Here is a 19142-nt window from a genome sequence, read left to right as displayed (position 1 = left end):
TCTGCAAGCTACTGGTTTCTTAATATTTTCTTTGTATTTTGTTGTAGAACTTAAAAGGTCAGAAAGTCACTTACCTCTGTAGCCTCTAAGGCCTTAAGCAGCTAGTATCCATTATAAATAAATGTTACAAAATATCTTGATATTTGCTGCTGAATGTCATTAATTAGTCATGTCTGTATGAGCTTAATGTACTGTTCAATTTATTTTTCTTTAAAGATTATCACTTTAGGTATATAAGGTGTTGTAATCAGAACATGGAAAAATCAAAACCTTTTTCCAGACACCACCTTTTTGCCCCAAGGTCTCTGTAAATGAAATGAAATGTAATTTACTATTTGAAAAAAAAAAGAGGGTTCCTAAAAAAAAATTTTTTTTTTTTTTTTAATTTAAAAAATTAAAAAAATAGAAGCCTGGGTTCCTCCAGTGTTAGATACAGTTCTTAGTGTTCTTTCTTAATCTGTTGACTGTTATTGATTGGCACAAGGGGGCAGTCTTTCCTAAAGTATGTTTAGTTTATAGTTACTCCGAGCTTTGGTAGTTTTTTTCTATTTGATAAAAACCTTAAAAAATAAAGAAAGAATTTTGCATTACATCCAAAGCTATAGTAATACATTCTTTGGTTACAGAGTAAATTTAAAGGATAAGATACTCAAGTAGCACAAAATAAAGGTTAGATTCCATCAGTATTTCTCTATTGCCTCAAAAAGATACTAAAAAGTTAAAAATGCAGTTGAATTACCTCAAGAATAATTTGTTGCCAAAGAGTGTAACAGAGTGATTATATAAATTAATATCCTTTGTTTCGTATTTTAAAACATATTGCTTATTACAATTGTATATGAAAATTTGCAGTTTTGTATTTGTTTTAATAATTCAAAGAAAACCCATCAGGAATTTTATATTGTCCATTTTACAGGAAAGAAATACATCTGTTCAGGGGCATATAACAAATAATTTAGGTTATAAAAAATGAGAATATTGGAAATCAAAAGGGTGTTTTCCACTTTTCTCAGTTTAATATATGATATACTTTATATATATTCCTTTCAATATTCTTGTGAAAAAGTTTGTATGTGCTCATTCTATACAGAGAGAAACGGAGACAGGAAGGATTGAATGGAATATGAGCTTCTGATGAATTAGGGAAGTTGTCAGGACTGAAAACAAGGGTTTAGTCATTGGTCTCAGTATTAGAACATAGCTTCCAAATGCAGTTTGGAAAAATCAATCTTTTATGTGTAAATTATGAACATTTGTTAGGTGATAAAATAAAATGATGGATGATACGTGTACAAATAATATGGATGTTTTTTTCAATATCATCTCTATGTCATTGGCTAAGTGCTTTGGGGAAGAATTGGCAAGATTTTTTCAGAACTCTTTCCATACAAAAACTCTAAGTGCTCATTATAATAAAGCACTCAATTTAGAAAGTATGGATAACACAAAAGAGACCATTGAAATCACTTGTAAGAACAGATTCTGTAACCATTTTTTACTCATCAGTAGATTGGGAGTCTTTTGCATGTTATTTGATAATTTATTTTTTTTTATCTGTTTCATAATACAGATAATCCATGGTGTAACAACCATTTCCATAATGTTGGCCTTTTGGATTATATTCAGTTTTTACTTTTATACGTATTGAAGTCTTTACAAGTATCCGTAATTATTTCCTTATGATAAGTTCCTAGAATTGGAATATATTCATTTGTAAATCTTTTGATATGTTATTGTCAAATTTCCCTCTAAAGGTTTGCTGGAGTCCCATTTGTGGCATATATGTCAACATTCCCCAGTGCCCTCAATAGCACTGATATTTTGATTTTTTAAAAGTTTATGCCAAGATAGGCAAAAATTCTCCAGTAATAAATTTTTTTTTAATATAAGGGATATATTTTCATTAGAGAAAACGTAGGTTAAACAGCTAAGCAAAAGAAGCATAAAGTAGTAGTAGCTAAATTAACCTAAAAGTGATTATAGAAACCTATAGTGATTATAGATTATATAGTTCATTTGTAATTAGTAGGCCAGATTTGCTGCTAGGGTAATTTTTATTTTGGTCTTTCATGGATAAAAGTTTTTAATACCCAATAACTGAGGTGACTAGTTTGATTTTGTACATTGCATTGATTTTTTTATCTGATTTTTTAAAAAATTTTTTAACATTTTATATGATAATGTAAATTTCTACAACTTGTTTCAAAAGTACATATTTTTGCCTTGAGAAGGAATAAAACAGTTTTTATAAATGAATGCCAAACTTTAAAAAGAAAACAAAATCCTAACTTTGTTTTACCAGTTCCCATTAGTACTTTTTGTCTTAAAACTTAATGTTGTAGGGCGCCTGGGTGGCTCAGTTGTTAAGTGTCTGCCTTCTGCTTGAGTAATGATCCCAGGGTCCTGGGATCAAGCCCTGCTTGCATCCGGCTCAGCAGGAAGCCTGCTTCTCCCTCTCCCACTCCCCCCCCCCCCCCGCCTGTATTCGTTCTCTTGCTGTGTCTCTCTCTGTCAAATAAATAAATCTTAAAAAAAAAAAAAAGTTAATGTTGTTAGCTTGCTAACTATTTTCTGAAAGGCAGTAATTTCTCTTCCTGTGGATAAAGTAGCTTTCATTTTGACTCGTCTTTCTCTGAGTTTGTTTTCAGTACATCATTCAGAGGAAGATGGCGGACTTTGAATTCGTGTCAAGCTTGCAGCTGTTTGTTTTTTACTGGGCTGTAGTGTAGCTGCATTTCTCTGAGCTCTCTGCTTGCTATTTAGATTAATTTCTCTTTCTTCCTTTATTTAACCATTCTCTTTCATTGCTCTTTTATATATTCCTTTTTGAAAGAAGTATCTGAATTAGTTTTCTACTTTAAAGTTCATTTTTTTCCTTAAGGAAGTTTCACATTTGTGATCTGTCTCTCATCCTTTATTTTTAAAGGGTGTGGTTATAACAAACATGTATATACACGTATACGTGCACGCACATGCGCGCGCGCGCGCGCACACACACACACACACACACACACACACACACTCGTTTAATTGCCCATTATAGTCAAAATACAGAACATTGCTATCACCCCAAGAAAGTTTTATGCCCTTCTGTAGTTGATTCCTGCGCCCCCAATCCCAGGCACCTGCTCACCTGCTTTCTGCCATTGTAGATTACCTTTTCCAGAATTTCCTATAAATGAATTCATACAATGTATACTTCTTTCACTTAGCATAGTTGCTAAATTTCACCTGTTTGTTTTTGTTTTTTGTATCAGTAATCAGTTCCTTTCTGTCGCTGAGTATAATTGCTGTTGTATGATATACCTCAGTATGTTTATATATCCACCCATTGGTGGATATTTAGGTTAATGTTTTAGTTTTGGGCTATTACCAAGAGCTAGTTCATAGACAAAGTTTCGCGTGGCTCTGTGTTTTCATTTCTCTTGAGTAATTACCTAGGAGTTGTATTGGTGGGTTCTAATGGCAGGTGTTAAGTTTGTTTCATTTTATAGGAAACTGTCAGATGTTTTTAAGTGGTTTTATCGTTTTTACATTCCAGACAGTCCCGTATTGAGGGTTGCAGTTGCTTTAACTCCTTGACAGCATTTGATACTGTCATTCCTTCTGTTTCAGCTAGTCTAGCATGTAACTGTATGTAGTAGGTATGTGTCTAGTGTGTAATCGTATGTAGTGTGTATGTGTCTAGTATGTAATTGTGTGTAGTATGTGTGTCTAGCGTGTAATTGTATGTAGTGTGTGGTATGTAATTGTGTGTAGTATATATGTCTCACATGTAATTGCGTGTAGTGTGTATGTGTCTCGTATGTAATTGTAGTATGTATGTGTCTAATATGTAATTGTATATAGTATGTGTCTGGTGTGTAATTGTATGTAGTATTTATGTGTCTAGCATGTAATTGTATGTGGTGTGTGTCTAGCATGTAATTGTATGTAGTGTATATGTGTCTAGCTTGTAATTGTATGTAGTGTGTATGTGTCTAGTGTGTAATTGTATCTCATTGTGGTTTGAATTTGCACTTCTCTGATGACCAATGATAAGCGTCCTTTCAAGTGCTTATCAGCCATTTATTTATCTTTAGTGAAATGTCTGTTCATATATTTTGCCCTTTTTTAATTGGGTTATTTGTCTTTTTTGAGTTTTGTTTGATTTTGTTTTTCTTACTCAATTATTGAGTTTTAAAAGATCTTTCTGTATCCTGAATACAAATTCTTTGTTAGAGGTTTTGCAAATATGTTCTTTGAAGCTGTGACTTACCTTTTCATTTTCATTATGGTGATTTCCAAAAGAGCAGATGTTTTACATTTTGATAAAGTTTTTCTTTTATGGTTCATTTATTTTCAGTGTAAGAAATCTTGACCTAAGTTTGCAAATATTTTGCCCTTTGTTTTCTAACAAAAGTTTTACAGTCTTAGTATTTTTACTTCATTTTTCTATCTAGTTGAGTGAAGGGATCCGTTCATTTATCACATGGATATTGTGTTGTTTCAGCACTGTTTGTTGAAAAGACTCTCCTTCCCCGCTGGATTATGTTGGCACATTTTGTTGAGAAAAGATTTATTTCTGAACCCTGCTCTGTTCCATTGACCTGCATAGGTCCATCCTTATGCCAATAGCTTAACTCTTCCGATTACTGTAGCTTTATTTTAAGTCTTGAAATGAGGTAATACAGATCTTCTAACTTTGTTTTGTATTTTCAGAATTGTTCAGCTCTTCCAGGTCCTTTGCATTGCCATATAAATTTTATAACCAGCTTGTAAAAAAAAAAAAAAAAGCCTCCTGGCATTTTAAATAGGATTACATTGAATCTCTAGAACCATTTGGGGAGAATTGCCATGTTAACAATAGCAAATCTTGGGGCGCCTGGGTGGCTCAGTGGTTAAAGCCTCTGCCTTCGGCTCAGGTCATGATCCCAGGGTCCTGGGATCGAGTCCCGCATCGGGCTCTCTGCTCAGCAGGGAGCCTGCCTCCTCCTCCTCTCTCTCTCTGCCTGCCTCTCTGCCTACTTGTGATCTGTCTGTCAAATTTAAAAAAAAAAAAAAAATCTAAAAAAAAAAAAAACAATAGCAAATCTTCCAACTTAGGAACATGATATGTTTTTCTATTTATTTAGGTCTCCCTTTACTTCTTGTAACACATTATGGTTTTCACCATGCAGGCCTTACACAAATTATGTTGAATTTATCTTTAAATATTTCCTCTTTAGGGATGTGATTATAAATGGAATTTAAAAATTTTAATTTTCCAATTATTTTGTCTAGTATGGAAAATAATTGATTATTACATATAATGTCATCCTATGACCTTAGTAAATTTACTTATTATATAGTAATTTCTTGGTAAATCTTTTGGGATTTTCTATGTATATATTACTACCCAAGAATGTAGTTTTATTTCTCCCTTTCTGATCTGTTTTCCTTTTATCCCTTTCCTCATTGCACTGGGTAAAACCACCAGCACAATGCTGGATAGAGGCAGTTAGTGCACATATTTTTGCCCTATTTTGTATTTAAGGAGAAACTTTATCATTCAATATTAACAGGTTTTGTACATGCCCTTAATCAGGTTGAGGAAGAACCCTTCTCTTCCTGTTTTACCAAGAGTTGCTTTTTTTGTGATTGGGTTTTTTAGCTTTTTATTTTGAAATAATTTTAGACTATAGAGGAATTACACAAATAGTACAGAGAATTTTTGTATACCCTTCAACCAGTTTTCCTGATGTTAATGTTTTATAGAACCTTATTACAACTATCAAATCCAGCAAATTATCATACAATAATATTATTAATAATATTAACTAATAATTAATATTAACTAAATATTAACAATAATATTAACTAAACAAAAATATTAACTAAACTACAGACTTTATTTACCAGGTCTTCCACTAATGTACTTTTTATGTTCCAAGATTTAGATCAGGCTCCTATGTTGCATTTAATCATGTCTCCTTAGTCTCCTGAGATCTGTGACAAAATTGCCTTACCTTAATTTGTCAAGAGAAAGTGTCAGACAAACCCAAGTTAAGGGACATTCTACAAAAATAACTACTGCTCTTAAACTGTTAGGATCCTGACCTTATGCAGTTTTGGCATGAATACCATCGGTTGATGTTGGGCCCTTCTTGGAGCATCGTATCAGGTGTATATCATGTCAGTATGTCTTTTTTTTTTTTTTCATGTCAGTATGTCTTAATGATAATGTTAATCTAGGTTGCTTAAAGTGGTGTTTGTCAGGTTTCTCCGCTCTAAAATTGTTTCCCTTTGTAATTAATGAATATAGGGGAAGATGCTTTGAAACTGCAAATACCCTGTTTCTCTGCAAGCTTTTTCCACTGATTTTAGTATTCCCTAGTGAATCTTGCTTCCCCAGTTATTCCTGGGTTTTCCTACTGCCGATTTTCTATTTACATTGGTCCTTGTATATTTAATAGTTGAGATTCTCTGAGGCCCCTTCTCCATCATTTATTTTATTTAATTATTTATTTATCAGTGTAGACTCATGAATATTTATTTTATACTTTGGGTTATAATCCAACACTAGCATTATTGTATTGTTCACATTGTTCCAACTTTGGCCGGTGGGAGCTCCTTCCCTTAGCTTCTGTCATTTGACATGCCCTATCTTTTTCTGGTCACTTTCTTTACAGTTTGTTACCACACAGTTTTCATGGCTCTTGTATTTTCTGTGCCTAGGCCCTGGAATGAACCACTTCTCCAAGCAGCATTATTCCCTGTTTTTGGAGAATGGTTCAGCTAATTGCTCAGAGAATGGGTTCTAATTGTGCTTATTGCCACTGAAGTGTTACTGCTTTTAGGCTCTCTCTTGCTTAAAGTTTTTGTCATGGATAGGGTTGAACTTTTTCATGTCTTGTTTTGGATCTATTAAAGTGATCACTTTTTTTCCTTCATTGCTGTAATATGGTGAATTACATTGTTATTTTCAAACATTAAAGCAATCTTGATTCCTAGAATAAATCCCACTTTGTCATGATATATTTATTATCCTTTTGATATATTGCTGGATTTATTTTGTTGAGGATTTTTGTATTATGCTTGTGAAGAATATCTTTAGTTTTCTTTTCTTGAGATGTCTTTGGCCCCATTGAATGAGTTGGGAAATGTCCCTTTTTCTGTCTGCTGAAAGAATTTGTGCAGGCTTATTGTTATTCCTTCCTTAAATGTTTGATGAAATTTACTAGTGAATCTACTCAGCCTGGAGTTTTCTTTGTGGCAAGATTTTTAAATTAAAAATGCATTTTCTGGGCTCCTGGGTGGCTCAGTGGGTAAGCCGCTGCCTTCAGCTCAAGTCATGATCTCAGGGTCCTGGGATCGAGTCCCGCATCGGGTTCTCTGCTCAGCAGGGATCCTGCTTCCCTCTCTCTCTCTCTCTCTGCCTGCCTCTCCATCTACTTGTGATCTCTCTCTGTCAAATAAATAAAGAAAATCTTTTTTAAAAAATGCATTTTCTTTTGGAGCTGCAAGGCTATGGCTCTGGACTTATCCCTGGGCTGGGTGTGTTGGCGGTTGGGAGGGTTACTCTGATGGGCTCAGCTGGTCACAGATCCATCCCTGACACTCAGAAAGTCTATTATCAGAAGAGAATGTGGCATATACAGGGCTCCAGAGACGTTATCAGCCAACTTAATCACTTCAGCTGGGTTTACTATACTCTCTTCTGTATTCCAAGCCATAAACATAGAAATAGTTGGGTTTTTTCCTAGTGATATTTATTGAGGTGGACTTTTACTTCAATATTCCATTCTGCTCCCCCATTAATAAATTTGAAAGTTTTAATGGGCCTGTGGGGCCCTTCATGATCAACCTACTGCCTAAATCTCCCAACTTCATCTCTATCCCTTCCTCTTTCCCTTTACTTATTAGGCACCAGCTATATTGGCCTCTCTTCATTTCCTTCCCAAGAGATATTAAGCCTTTTCCCTTCTCAGCCTCTTTGTACTTATATTTCGTTCTATCTGCTTAAAATACTCTCTTCTTAGCTTTTCATATGGCTTATTCATTGACATCTTTATAGTCTTAGCTCACTTGTCACCTCTTCAAAAAGGACTTTTCTAACTGTCTTATCTAAAATAGACCTTCCCAGGGGGCCTGGGTAGCTCATTTGATTAAGTGTCTGCCTTCGGCTTAGGTCATGATCCTGGGATCGAGCCCCTCATCTGGTGCCCTGCTCAGCGGGGAGCCTGCTTGTCCCTCTCCCTCTGTCTCCTGCACCCCTCCCAGTTTGTGTGCACAGCGTGCACTCGCTCTCTGTCAAAAAATAAATAAAATAGACCCCCCTTTTTTATTATATAAAAAAGTATTTTTTTGGCTTCTTTCATAGCATTTGTGAGAATTTTGGTTTCATATACATGTAAATGTAGGACATCTATTTCATTCATTTACCTATTCCCGAATACTTACTGAATACATACTGTGTATACTGTATCGGTCTAGATGCTCTCTCTCTCTCTCTCTCTCTCTCTATATATATATATATATATATATATGAGAAATCTGATTTTGAGAACTGAAGAGGATATTATTAATGTGATGAATTATTAAAAATCAAAATCTCTGGTACATACTAACAGTCTTTGGCAAGCATCTCTCTTATTTATGGATGGGAAACAAGATTCAGAAAGGACATAGGCCAAGCTTTCATAAATATTCAATAATAAATCCACATTTCCTAACTTATTTCCATATTTGTCCCACATCATACTGCCTTTCCTATGACTTGCTTCTTTACAATTTTACTTTTCTTGTATTGGGGATTCAGCATGCATAATGCTCTGCCATTTGAAGAACCAACTGCTTTACATTTCTCTTAAAAGCAGGTGACCTGGCCTCTCTGTTTCTGTTTTGGGTGTTTTGGTTTTTTGTAATGGGACTGTAGCTGTTCCCTTCTGTTACATGATTTTGGGGAAGAATGACTTATGAGTTAAGGCATTTTACAAAGTTGAAAGCACTTTAAAAAATCTGAAGAATTTGTTTCACGTAACTTTTCAAATATAGGACTGTGTGTAAAGCAAATTTTACTTAAATAAATGGGATCAATTACAGTATTGAGAATTTATTTTGTTTTCATTCCATTGACTTCAGCAGATATGATTGTTATTCTCTGAGATGGCACACGTATCTTATGTTGTAGTTGTACAATTAGGTATAAATATGTCAGTGAGCAAGAATTACTATATTGTCAGAGACTTACCTCTTCTCTGCTGACAATTTTTCTCATGACCTTTCTTTCTTAGCCTATGTTTAAACTATTGGTATTTTGAATTTTTTTAATTCACCAGGCTTATCATTTAGGTTAGGTGATTCAAAGTTGTGGTAGGTGAACTATTTTACATAGGCATTTTAAAAACAATGGTACTGGTTTCACTTTTTGTTTGTTTCATGATTTTAGCCAGATTTCTCCGAGGTCCCACAGCTAGTAAAAGCCGAGATGGAACCCCAGGTACTCTGATTGTATTGCTTCTGCAATACTGCGCTGCTTCTCTATACCTATTTTTTTTTTTTTAAGATTTTATTTATTTATTTGACAGACAGAGATCACAAGTAGTCAGAGAGGCAGGCAAAGAGAGAGAGGAGGAAACAGGCTCCCTGCCGAGCAGAGAGCCCGATGTGGGGCTCGATCCCAGGACTCCGGGATCACGACCTGAGCCGAAGGCAGAGGCTTTAACCCACTGAGCCACCCAGGCGCCCCTCTATACCTATTCTTAATGGATTCTACATCATAGAGTTGCTAAGATAATGGTGTAAAAAAAGCTTTGTAAATTGTGAGGCATGTCTGTATAAAGCAGAACATAATGACGGTTTTAGGGGTAAGAAAAGCAAATACTAAAGAAGAAAACTTTTTATATGCACTATCAATTTACATGTCTTAAATATAATTTGAAATACTTTTGATGCTGGGATGGTCCTTGTGAAATTAAATTCTAATTTTATTAATGGACCATGACCGTATTTGGAAAGTATGAGACATATGATCACCATAATTTAGTGACTTTTACAAGGAGTGGATTTATCCCAAAGGTTTTTGGTATAATCCTATATACATTTATTGTTTAATAAATAGCATATGGCTCCAGTTAAATGATGGTCAGATTATAACATCTGTGAGTGGGATAATATAATAAACTTCTGGCATTCAGGATTTGACATTAGGTTTCTCAACTATTTATGAAACCTAAAGGTTCATGAGGTTTTGTCGAGATACAAACTTGAATGTTATGACCTAAGGAACTGGTGTTGAGGAAGTCACTTTGCTAACAAGTATGTATGACCTACATTTACACTTCATCTTCACTTCTGTGTTCATATTTGCTGCTTGTGGTTATTTACTTGGTAACTACCTGAAATAATTTATACATACATGTACATATACAGAAAACACCATTATAAAGGTAATGCTAGTGAAGTGATCCTACAAAAAGTGGTGCTCCTGAGTAGAAGAATGGGAAGCTTATGGAGGATGCTACATGTATCAGTAGTAGCCGTAAATATGGGACTATGCAAAGATCTGGAGATATATCCCTTACCTATCTGAGGGGTCTTTTGTATAATAGAGTTAAATTTTTAACGTATGAGGACTGGTAGCATTTGATTATTTCACTTTGTTATCTATCATTTCATTCATGGGGAAAAAATTTTTTTTTAAGATTTGATTTGTTTGACAGAGAGAGATCACAAGTAGGCAGAGAGGCAAGCAGAAAGAGAGAGAGAGAGAGAGAGGAGGAAGAAGCAGGCTCCCTGCCCAGCAGAGAGCCCGATGCGGGACTTGATCCCAGGACCTTGAGATCATGACCTGAGCTGAAGGCAGAGGCTTAACCCGCTGAGCCACTCAGGCAGTCCTCATTCGTAGGAAATTTTAACATAACCTGTGAAAGCCCCATTTGTCCCAGGTGGTGCAGTTGTCTGCCATATGGAAATAGATGACAAAGCAAATTAATAGAACCCTGAATAATACTTTTCTTATGTTTATAGTCATATGGCAATATACAGATTTACAAGGCAAAATAATCTAGTTTGGAGCTTTTTTTTTTTTTAATGATTTTATTTATTTATTAGAGAAAGAAGGAGAGAGAGAGCACAAGCAGGGGAGCAACAGGCAGAGGGAGAGGGAGAAGTAGGCTCGCTGCTGAGCAGGGAGCCAGACGCAGGGTTCATGACCTGAGCCGAAGCAGACGCTCAACCCATTGAGCCACCCAGGTGCCCCTCTAGTTTGGAGCTCATTTTTTCCTTCATTTTTCTTCACCTGGAGCATATTGAAAGCAAATCTATCTTCATTTGGTATGTGGCTTTGTTATACAATAAAACTTGAGCTGGAGATGCTCTTCTATAGTGAGGAATTTTCTCTCTCCAGATACATATTTGCACAATGTGACATATATATCCCTTTCTGCCCCCCATGGAAATTTATAAATTAACTCTGTTAACCCTGATTGATATTTTATTAATCTGACACGTATCTGTTACTCATTTACTCATTCATTTAATGAGGGTCTCCTGTGTGCTAGGTACTATGCTAGACTCTAGGGAGTCAAAGATGAATTAGACTCTGGCTTTACTCCTTGGGAATTCATTCTGGTTAGAGAAATAATAAACATGATTATGGTATTTTGTAAAGTGTAATATATTTTTTAAAGATTTTATTTATTTACTTGACAGACAGAGATCACAAGTAGGCAGAGAGGCAGGCAGAGAGAGAGGAGGAAGCAGGCTCCCTGCGGAGCAGAGAGCCCGATGTGGGGCTCGATCCCAGGACCCTGGGATCATGACCTGAGCTGAAGGCAGAGGCTTTAACCCACTGAGCCACCCAGGTGCCCCAAAGTATAATATTTTTAAAGTATTAAATGAGATAACATGTATGAAAAAAACTTAGTAAGCTTTACAAATTTAAGGTTTTTTTCCTCTACTGTGTAGTACAGTGTCTGATATATCTTAAATGCTTGTTTATCCTTGAATGAATTGATAAAGAACAAAGAACAAGAAAAGCATAATATATAGTATAAAGAAGTAGTGGTTTTGCTTGGGTGTATGATGATGGGAAAAGCTTCACAAAGGATTTCACTTTTGAGTTGGACTTTAAAATAAGCAATTTATGTTGAGAATCAGGTAAAGGGATTCCAGGGCGAGAGAAAGACTAAGACATGAAAGTGCTTGATCTGTATCAATCATGTATGTGTAGGCTTATACAGTTTGCAGGATACTTCTGTTTACATTATCTCTTTTGAGCCTTATGAAAACTTTCTGAGTTCATACAGCCAAGCACCTGAAGCCTACAGGTCCTAGGATCTAAGAGAGAGCAACTCTAGCCATTTTCTTTGTAGTTTCTTAAATGTCATGATTGCTAGTATTAATGAATTTCCGTGATTATATTTATGAACTGTTTTTGGAGTTATAAGTAAGTGGGAGAGAAAAATACATAAAATGAAAAGTGTAGTTCGATTTTTATTTATATAAGCAGATTAGCATATATCAGTACATGAGGAGTTTTTCTTAGAGATTTCAGAAACATTGGAAAATGCTTCTTTTCTTGGGCAAGTACTTTACTATTTCATAGATTCTTTGTGACTCAGGTAGTTTTTTGGGATTTTCAGTCTTCTTAAACCATTTACCTAAATAACAGACAATGGAAACTGCCATCCCACGTTCTTTCTTAAGCTTTCTGTTTCTGCTATAGTTGAACAAATTTGTTGACATTAAAAAAAATTTTTTTTGCACGAAAATGTTTGGTTAAAATGCTTTGAGGAAGGAAAAAGAAACAAAAATCTCTCCGTTTATTCTTGATTTCCTGTTGTATATATATTATATGTTGTATGTAATCAAGATAGTGTGGTATTGGTGAAAAAATAAATCCATCAATGGAACAGAATAGAAAGTTCAAAAATTGATGTACACAAACATAATCAATTGATTATTTGACAGAGGAACAAAAGCAGTTGAATGGAGAAAAGAGTTTTTTAAAAAGGTGCTAGAACAACTGGATATCCATATGCCATATAGGTCTATCTATATAGACACTGACCTTTCACATTTCCCCAGAAAAACTCAACAGATCCTAGACCTAAATGTAAAATAGAGAACTGTATAATGTTGGAGAAAATCTAGGTGGTGTTGGGTTTGGCAGTGAGTTTTTAGATGCAACACCAAAAACACCGTCTATAAGAAAAAAAACTGGTAAGATGGATTTCATTGAAATTGAACACCTCTGCCTGCCCTGCCAAAGATAGTCAAGAAAATGCAAAAACAAGCCACAGACTCAAAGAAAATATTTGCAAAGCACATATCTGATGTACTGTTGCCCAAAATATACAAAGGACTCTTAAAACTCTACAATTAAAAAGTAGGCAAAAGATTGACAGCTCATCTGAGAAAATAAGCAAATGGCAGATAAGCATATGAAAAAATGTTCAACATCATGTCATTAAGAAATTGCAAATTAAAACCACTAGATACCTATTAGAATGACTAAAATCCAAAACACAGCACCAAATTTTGGCAAGGATGTGGAGCAGTAGGAACTCTCACTCATTGCTGGTGGGAATACAAAATGGTATAGCCACTTTGGAAGCCAGGTTGGCAGCTTCCTTAAAACACAAAATATAGTCTTACCATAGGATCCAGCAGTCACTCTCCTAGGTATTTATCTAAATGAATTGAAAACTTATGTCCAAACAGAAACCTGCACACAAATGTTTATAGAACCTTTACTCATAATTTCCAGAACTTGGAAGCAACCAAGATGCCCTTCAGTAAATGAACAGATAAACTACAGCATCCGTACAATGGAATCTTATTCAGTGGTATAGGTAGTAAGCTAGCAATCCCCCAAAGACATGGAGGAGCCTTAAATACTCGAAAGAAGCCAGTCTGAAAAGGTTGCATACTGTATAATTCCAGCTATATGATAAAAGGCAAAACCATATACAGTAGAAAGATTAGCTGTTGCCAGGGGTTCAGAGTGGGAAGAGGAGGAACACACGGGAGATTTAGGGCAGTGACATTATTCTGTATGACACTGTAATGGTGGACACATGACATTATGCATTTGTTAAAACCTGTAGAACTGTATAACAGAGAGTGAACCCTAATGTAAACTATGGATTTTATTTAGTAATTATCAATATTGGTTCATCAGTTATAATAAATGTACCACACACTAAAAGATGTTAATAATAGATGGGGGAAATGGGTATATGGGAACTCTATACTTTCTGCTGACTATTTCTATAAACCTAAAACTCTTCTAAAAAATAAGCCTCCTAAGTTTTAAAAAATGGAAAAAGTGACTTTCCAAGAACTCACTGCTAATAATTTAGCTTTACTTTTTTTCCTTCCTAAATTAGAATTCTGAGTCTGTCAGATGCTTCACTTTTGCCCTTAGGTACCTTCAGACAATTACAAAACAAAATTTTTATGCCAAATAAACCATTAAAAAAGCAAGTAAAGATATTCTTGATCTACCCAGACTAGAAGGAAGTAAGCCACCATATTAACAGAATAGGGATTACAAATAATTTATACTTTCATCTTTGTTTTTCTGTATTTCCCAGATGTTATCTGTGAAATAACTGTTAGCACTAAAACAGTTTTTGGTAACCTATTGCAGCCTAATTGCAATTTAAAAAAAAAAAAATTTTTTTTAAGATTTTTTTCATTTGACAGAGAGACACAGCAAGAGAGGGCACACAAGCAGTGGGAGTGAGAGAGGGAGAAGCAGGCTCCTTGCAGAGCGGGAAGCCTGACGCAGGGCTCTATCCCAGGACCCTGGGATCATGACCCGAGCCGAAGGGAGACGCTTAATGACTGAGCCACCCAAATGCCCCATTAACATGTTTTTTTTTTTTAATTTAATAATTTTTTAAAAATTTTAAGTTATTTAACAGAGAGAGATCAGAAGTAGGCAGAGAGGCAGGCAGAGAGAAAGGAGGAAGCAGGTTCCCTGCTGAGCAGAGCTCCTGATGCGGGACTTGATCCCAGGACCCTGAGATCATGACCTGAGCTGAAGGCAGAGGCTTAACCCACTGAGCCACCCAGGCACCCCCATTAACATGTTTTAAGAGAGAGAGATATATAGGGGCATCTGGGTGACTCAATCAGTTGAATGTCCGACTCTTGGTTTCGGCTCAGGTTATGATCTCAGGGTTGTGAGATTGGCCCCAAGTCAGACTCTGGCCAGAGCACAGAACCTGCTTGAGATTGTTTTCTCCCTCCCCCTTCTTCTCCCTATGCTTCCTCCCCTGCTCCTCCCCCTGCTTGTGCTGTCTGTCTCTCAGTTTCCATAAATAAATTACATCTTTTACAAAAGGAGATATATATATATGGAAATAAGAGATAGATCCTAAGGGTCTGTTTAAGTAAAAGACTGCATCACCACAGTATTTGTTGTAAGTGATATGATTAGTTGGTGACAGCCTCATCAATTGCAGTTTACAAAGGGGTCAATTTTAAAATTGTTATTATGAATTTTCTTATTTTCTTACTTGCTTATTTATTTACTAGAATAAAAGAGGATTCTAATTAGATGTTATCTAATGATTTTGCCAAACTTCTTATATTTTGTTGGTTAAAATTGCTCTAAAATATGTGCTTGAAATCCCGTTTTTATTCCTGAAATTTGTGCCATTTGCAGTATGTGTTGGGGGAAATGAATTATTATTAAAAAGAGAATTATTTTAACATGGCTTTAGTGATTCCTCTGTACAATAATTGGTGATGAAATTTGGCTCATTGTTTTCAGCTAGTTTAAATTGGTCTTGAGAGAAACAGAAACTTGTTGCTTAATTACAGACTCCAGATAACTTTATAGAATGCCTCCGAGCTGTTATGAAGTACTAGTTTAAGAAGGATAATTCCACTTAATTGTATACGTTAAGCCCCAAAGGAAACAGTTTTAAATTCGACTTTTACTAGATTATACCATCTTTTTTTTTTTTTTTTTAAGATTTTATTTATTTATTTGACAGAGAGCCACATAGCGAGAGAGGGAACACAAGCAGGGGGAGTGGGAGAGGATGAATCAGGCCTCCTACTGAGCAGAGAGCCTGATGTGGGGCTGGATCCCAGAACCAATCCCAGGATCCTGGGATCATGACCCGAGCCGAAGGCAGACGCTTAATGACTAAGCCACCCAGGCGCCCCATATTATGCCATCTTTATGGAGCCACTCTGTTGTTGAGTGGTATCCACACTATGGTGTTTATTCAGTGGAGGGCTTAGCTAAATGAGTAAGGATAGTTGTTCCTTAGTGGCCATTTCAACCTCATTTCTTCCAAACAAAGTCTAGTAGTTAGGCTGATTTATTAGTGAGTGCAGTGAACTTTAGCCCTGTTCTATGGGCAGGAACAGATAGAAAAGAAATGCCATTGTATTTTCAAATCTTACAGAAATCGGGTTATTATAATAATGAAGTGTATCTGGTAGATTTTCTGATATGTGTGAGGTGCTCAGCTTTCTATTTTTTCATTGCTGTCTAGGAAGATTCACTTGAGTTCAGTAAGATAGAAATGTATTTTCCACGCTGTAGTTTTTTTTTTTTAAACATTCATTCACCATTGATTACTGTTAAAGTTATGTACCTTTATATTCAGTCTCACTGGGAATTGGGTTTGTGTTACTGTCATAGGATTTCACTCATATGTGGAAATTAAGAAACAAAACAGAAGATCATAAGGGAAGAGAGGGAAAAATAAAATAAGACAAAATCAGAAAGGGAGACAAACCATGAGAGTCTCTTAACCCTAGGAAACTAACAGGGTTGCTGGAGGGGCAGTGGGTAGGGGGAAGAGAGAACTGGAGGATGCGCATTTGGAGGGCACTGGACGCAGTGAGCACTGGGTGTTATGTGCAACTGCTGAATCACTAAACTCTCCCTCTGAAACTAATAATACACGGTATGTTTAAATCAAATTAAATTTTAAAAAGAACAAGAATCTAGGGGCGCCTGGGTGGCTCAGTGGGTTAAGTCTCTGCCTTCGGCTCTGGTCATGATCTCGGGGTCCTGGGATCGAGCCCTGCATCGGGCTCTGCTCAGTGGGGAGCTTGCTTCCCTCTCTCTCTGCCTGCTTCTCTGCCTACTTGTGATCTCTCTCTGTCAAATAAATAAATAAAATCTTTTTAAAAAAATAAAAAGAACAAGAATCTAAATTTAAAAAAAGAAAAATAGGGGTGCCTGTGTGGCTCAGTGGGTTAGGCCTCTGCCTTCAGCTCAGGTCATGATCTCAGGATTCTGGGGTCGAGCCCCGCATCAGGCTCTCGGCTCAGTGGGGAGCCTGCTTCCCCCCTCTCTCTCTGCCTGCCTGTGATCTCTCTCTCTGTCATATAAGTAAATAAAATCTTAAAAAAAAAAAATAATGGGGCACCTGGGTGGCTCAGTGGGTTAAAGACTCTGCCTTCAGCTCAGGTCGTGATCCCAGGGTCCTGGGATCGAGCCCCGCATCGGGCTCTCTGCTCGGCGGGGAGCCTGCTTCCTCCTCTCTCTCTGCCTGCCTCTCTGCCTACGTGTGATTTCTGTCTGTCAAATAAATAAATAAAATCTTTAAAAAAAAAAAATAGTTTTGGGTCCTGGGTGGCTCAGTGGGTTAAAGACTCTGCCTTCAGCTCAGGTCATGATCCCGGGGTCCTGGGATTGACCCCGCATCGGGCTCTCTGCTCAGCAGGGAGCCTGCTTCCTCCTCTCTCTCTGCCTGCCTCTCTGCCTACTTGTGATCTCTGCCTGTCAAATAAATAAAATCTTTAAAAAAAAAATCAGTTTGAATTGTTTACTGGGTACAGTTTTCTGTTAGGGTGAAATGTTTTAGAACTAGATAGAGGTGGTGGTTGCCCAACAATATGAATGTACTCTAAATGCCCATTTTATAATGGTTAAATTTTGTGTTACATGATTTCACTTCACTTTTAAAAAATCAGCTCTTAGATATCCACCTCAAGTGTTTATTATGAGATCCAAATGAGAAAAAATCAATTGAACATATCTGTGTGGGACTATTTCTGGACACTTTTCTATTCTGTTGATCTCTGTGTCTGTCCCTCTGCCGGTATCACATAGTCTTTTTTTTTTTCCCCTCCCCACATAGTCTTGATTACTGTAGCTATGTAATCAGTATTGGAATTAAGTAAACTGATTCCTCTCATTTATTCTTTTTTCAAAATTTGTTTTAGCTGTTCTAATTCTTTTGGCTTTCTTATAAATTTTAGACTGATCTTGTCTATATCTAGGAAGTGCATTAAATTTATAAATCAGTTTGGGGAGAATTGACATCTTTACTATGTTGAGTTTTCCAATCCATGAATGTGGCGTGTGTTTCCATGTATTAAGGACTTCTCTGATTTCTTCGTCAGTGTTGTGCAGTGTCCTGTACGAGTTCTACACAGGTTTTGTTAGATTTACACCTGTGTTTTTCTTTTTTGAACAGTTATAAATGGCATTGTCTTTTTAAGCTTGGTGTCTACATGTTTTTCGCTAGTACACAGAAATACAAGTGATTTTTGCATGTTTATATTATATAATGCAACCTTGCTGAACTCACTCACTCTAGGAGTTTTATGTAGATTATTTGGAATTTTCTATGTAGACAGTCTTGTCATCTGCAAATATAGTTTTAATTCTTCCTTTCCAATCTGCATGGCTTTTCTTTCCATTCCTTGCTTTATTGCATGGCTAGAACTTTCCAGCACTGTGTTGAATAAGAGTGGTGAGAATGGGGTTCCTTGCCCTGTGCCAGATCTTACAGAGAAGTGTTCAGTCGTTCACTGTTAAGTACAATGCCTATCAAGCTGAGGAAGTATCCCTCTATTCTTATTTTTCCGAGACTTTTTCTCATGAATGGCTGTTACGTTTTGTCAAATGCTTTTTAGCCTGTTCATATATGGTGGGTTACATTGATTGATTTTTGAATAATTTTTTAAAAGTTTTTATTTAAGGGGTGCCTGGGTGGCTCAGTGGGTTAAGCCGCTGCCTTCGGCTCAGGTCATGATCTCAGGGTCCTGGGATCGAGTCCCGCATCGGGTTCTCTGCTCAGCGGGGAGCCTGCTTCCCTCTCTCTCTCTCTCTCTCTCTGCCTGCCTCTCCATCTACTTGTGATCTCTCTCTGTCAAATAAATAAATAAATAAAATCTTTTAAAAAAAAAAAGTT

General features: G+C 36.3%; 1 protein-coding gene across 3 annotated transcripts in view; it reads left to right on the top strand.

Moving 5' to 3' along the window:
• Window positions 1–19142, top strand: part of LOC111151731 (golgi SNAP receptor complex member 1) — a 52407-nt gene that overhangs the window by 15927 nt on the left and 17338 nt on the right. The gene's annotated exons all lie outside the window — the stretch shown is intronic.

This window comes from Enhydra lutris, unplaced genomic scaffold, assembly GCF_002288905.1.
Source record: "Enhydra lutris kenyoni isolate GAN:26980312 unplaced genomic scaffold, ASM228890v2 scaffoldscaffold26, whole genome shotgun sequence".
NCBI classification, from domain to species: Eukaryota; Metazoa; Chordata; class Mammalia; order Carnivora; family Mustelidae; genus Enhydra; species Enhydra lutris.
The sequence above is the reverse complement of the archived record's forward strand: the minus strand, read 5'-3'. Positions and strand labels throughout refer to the sequence as shown.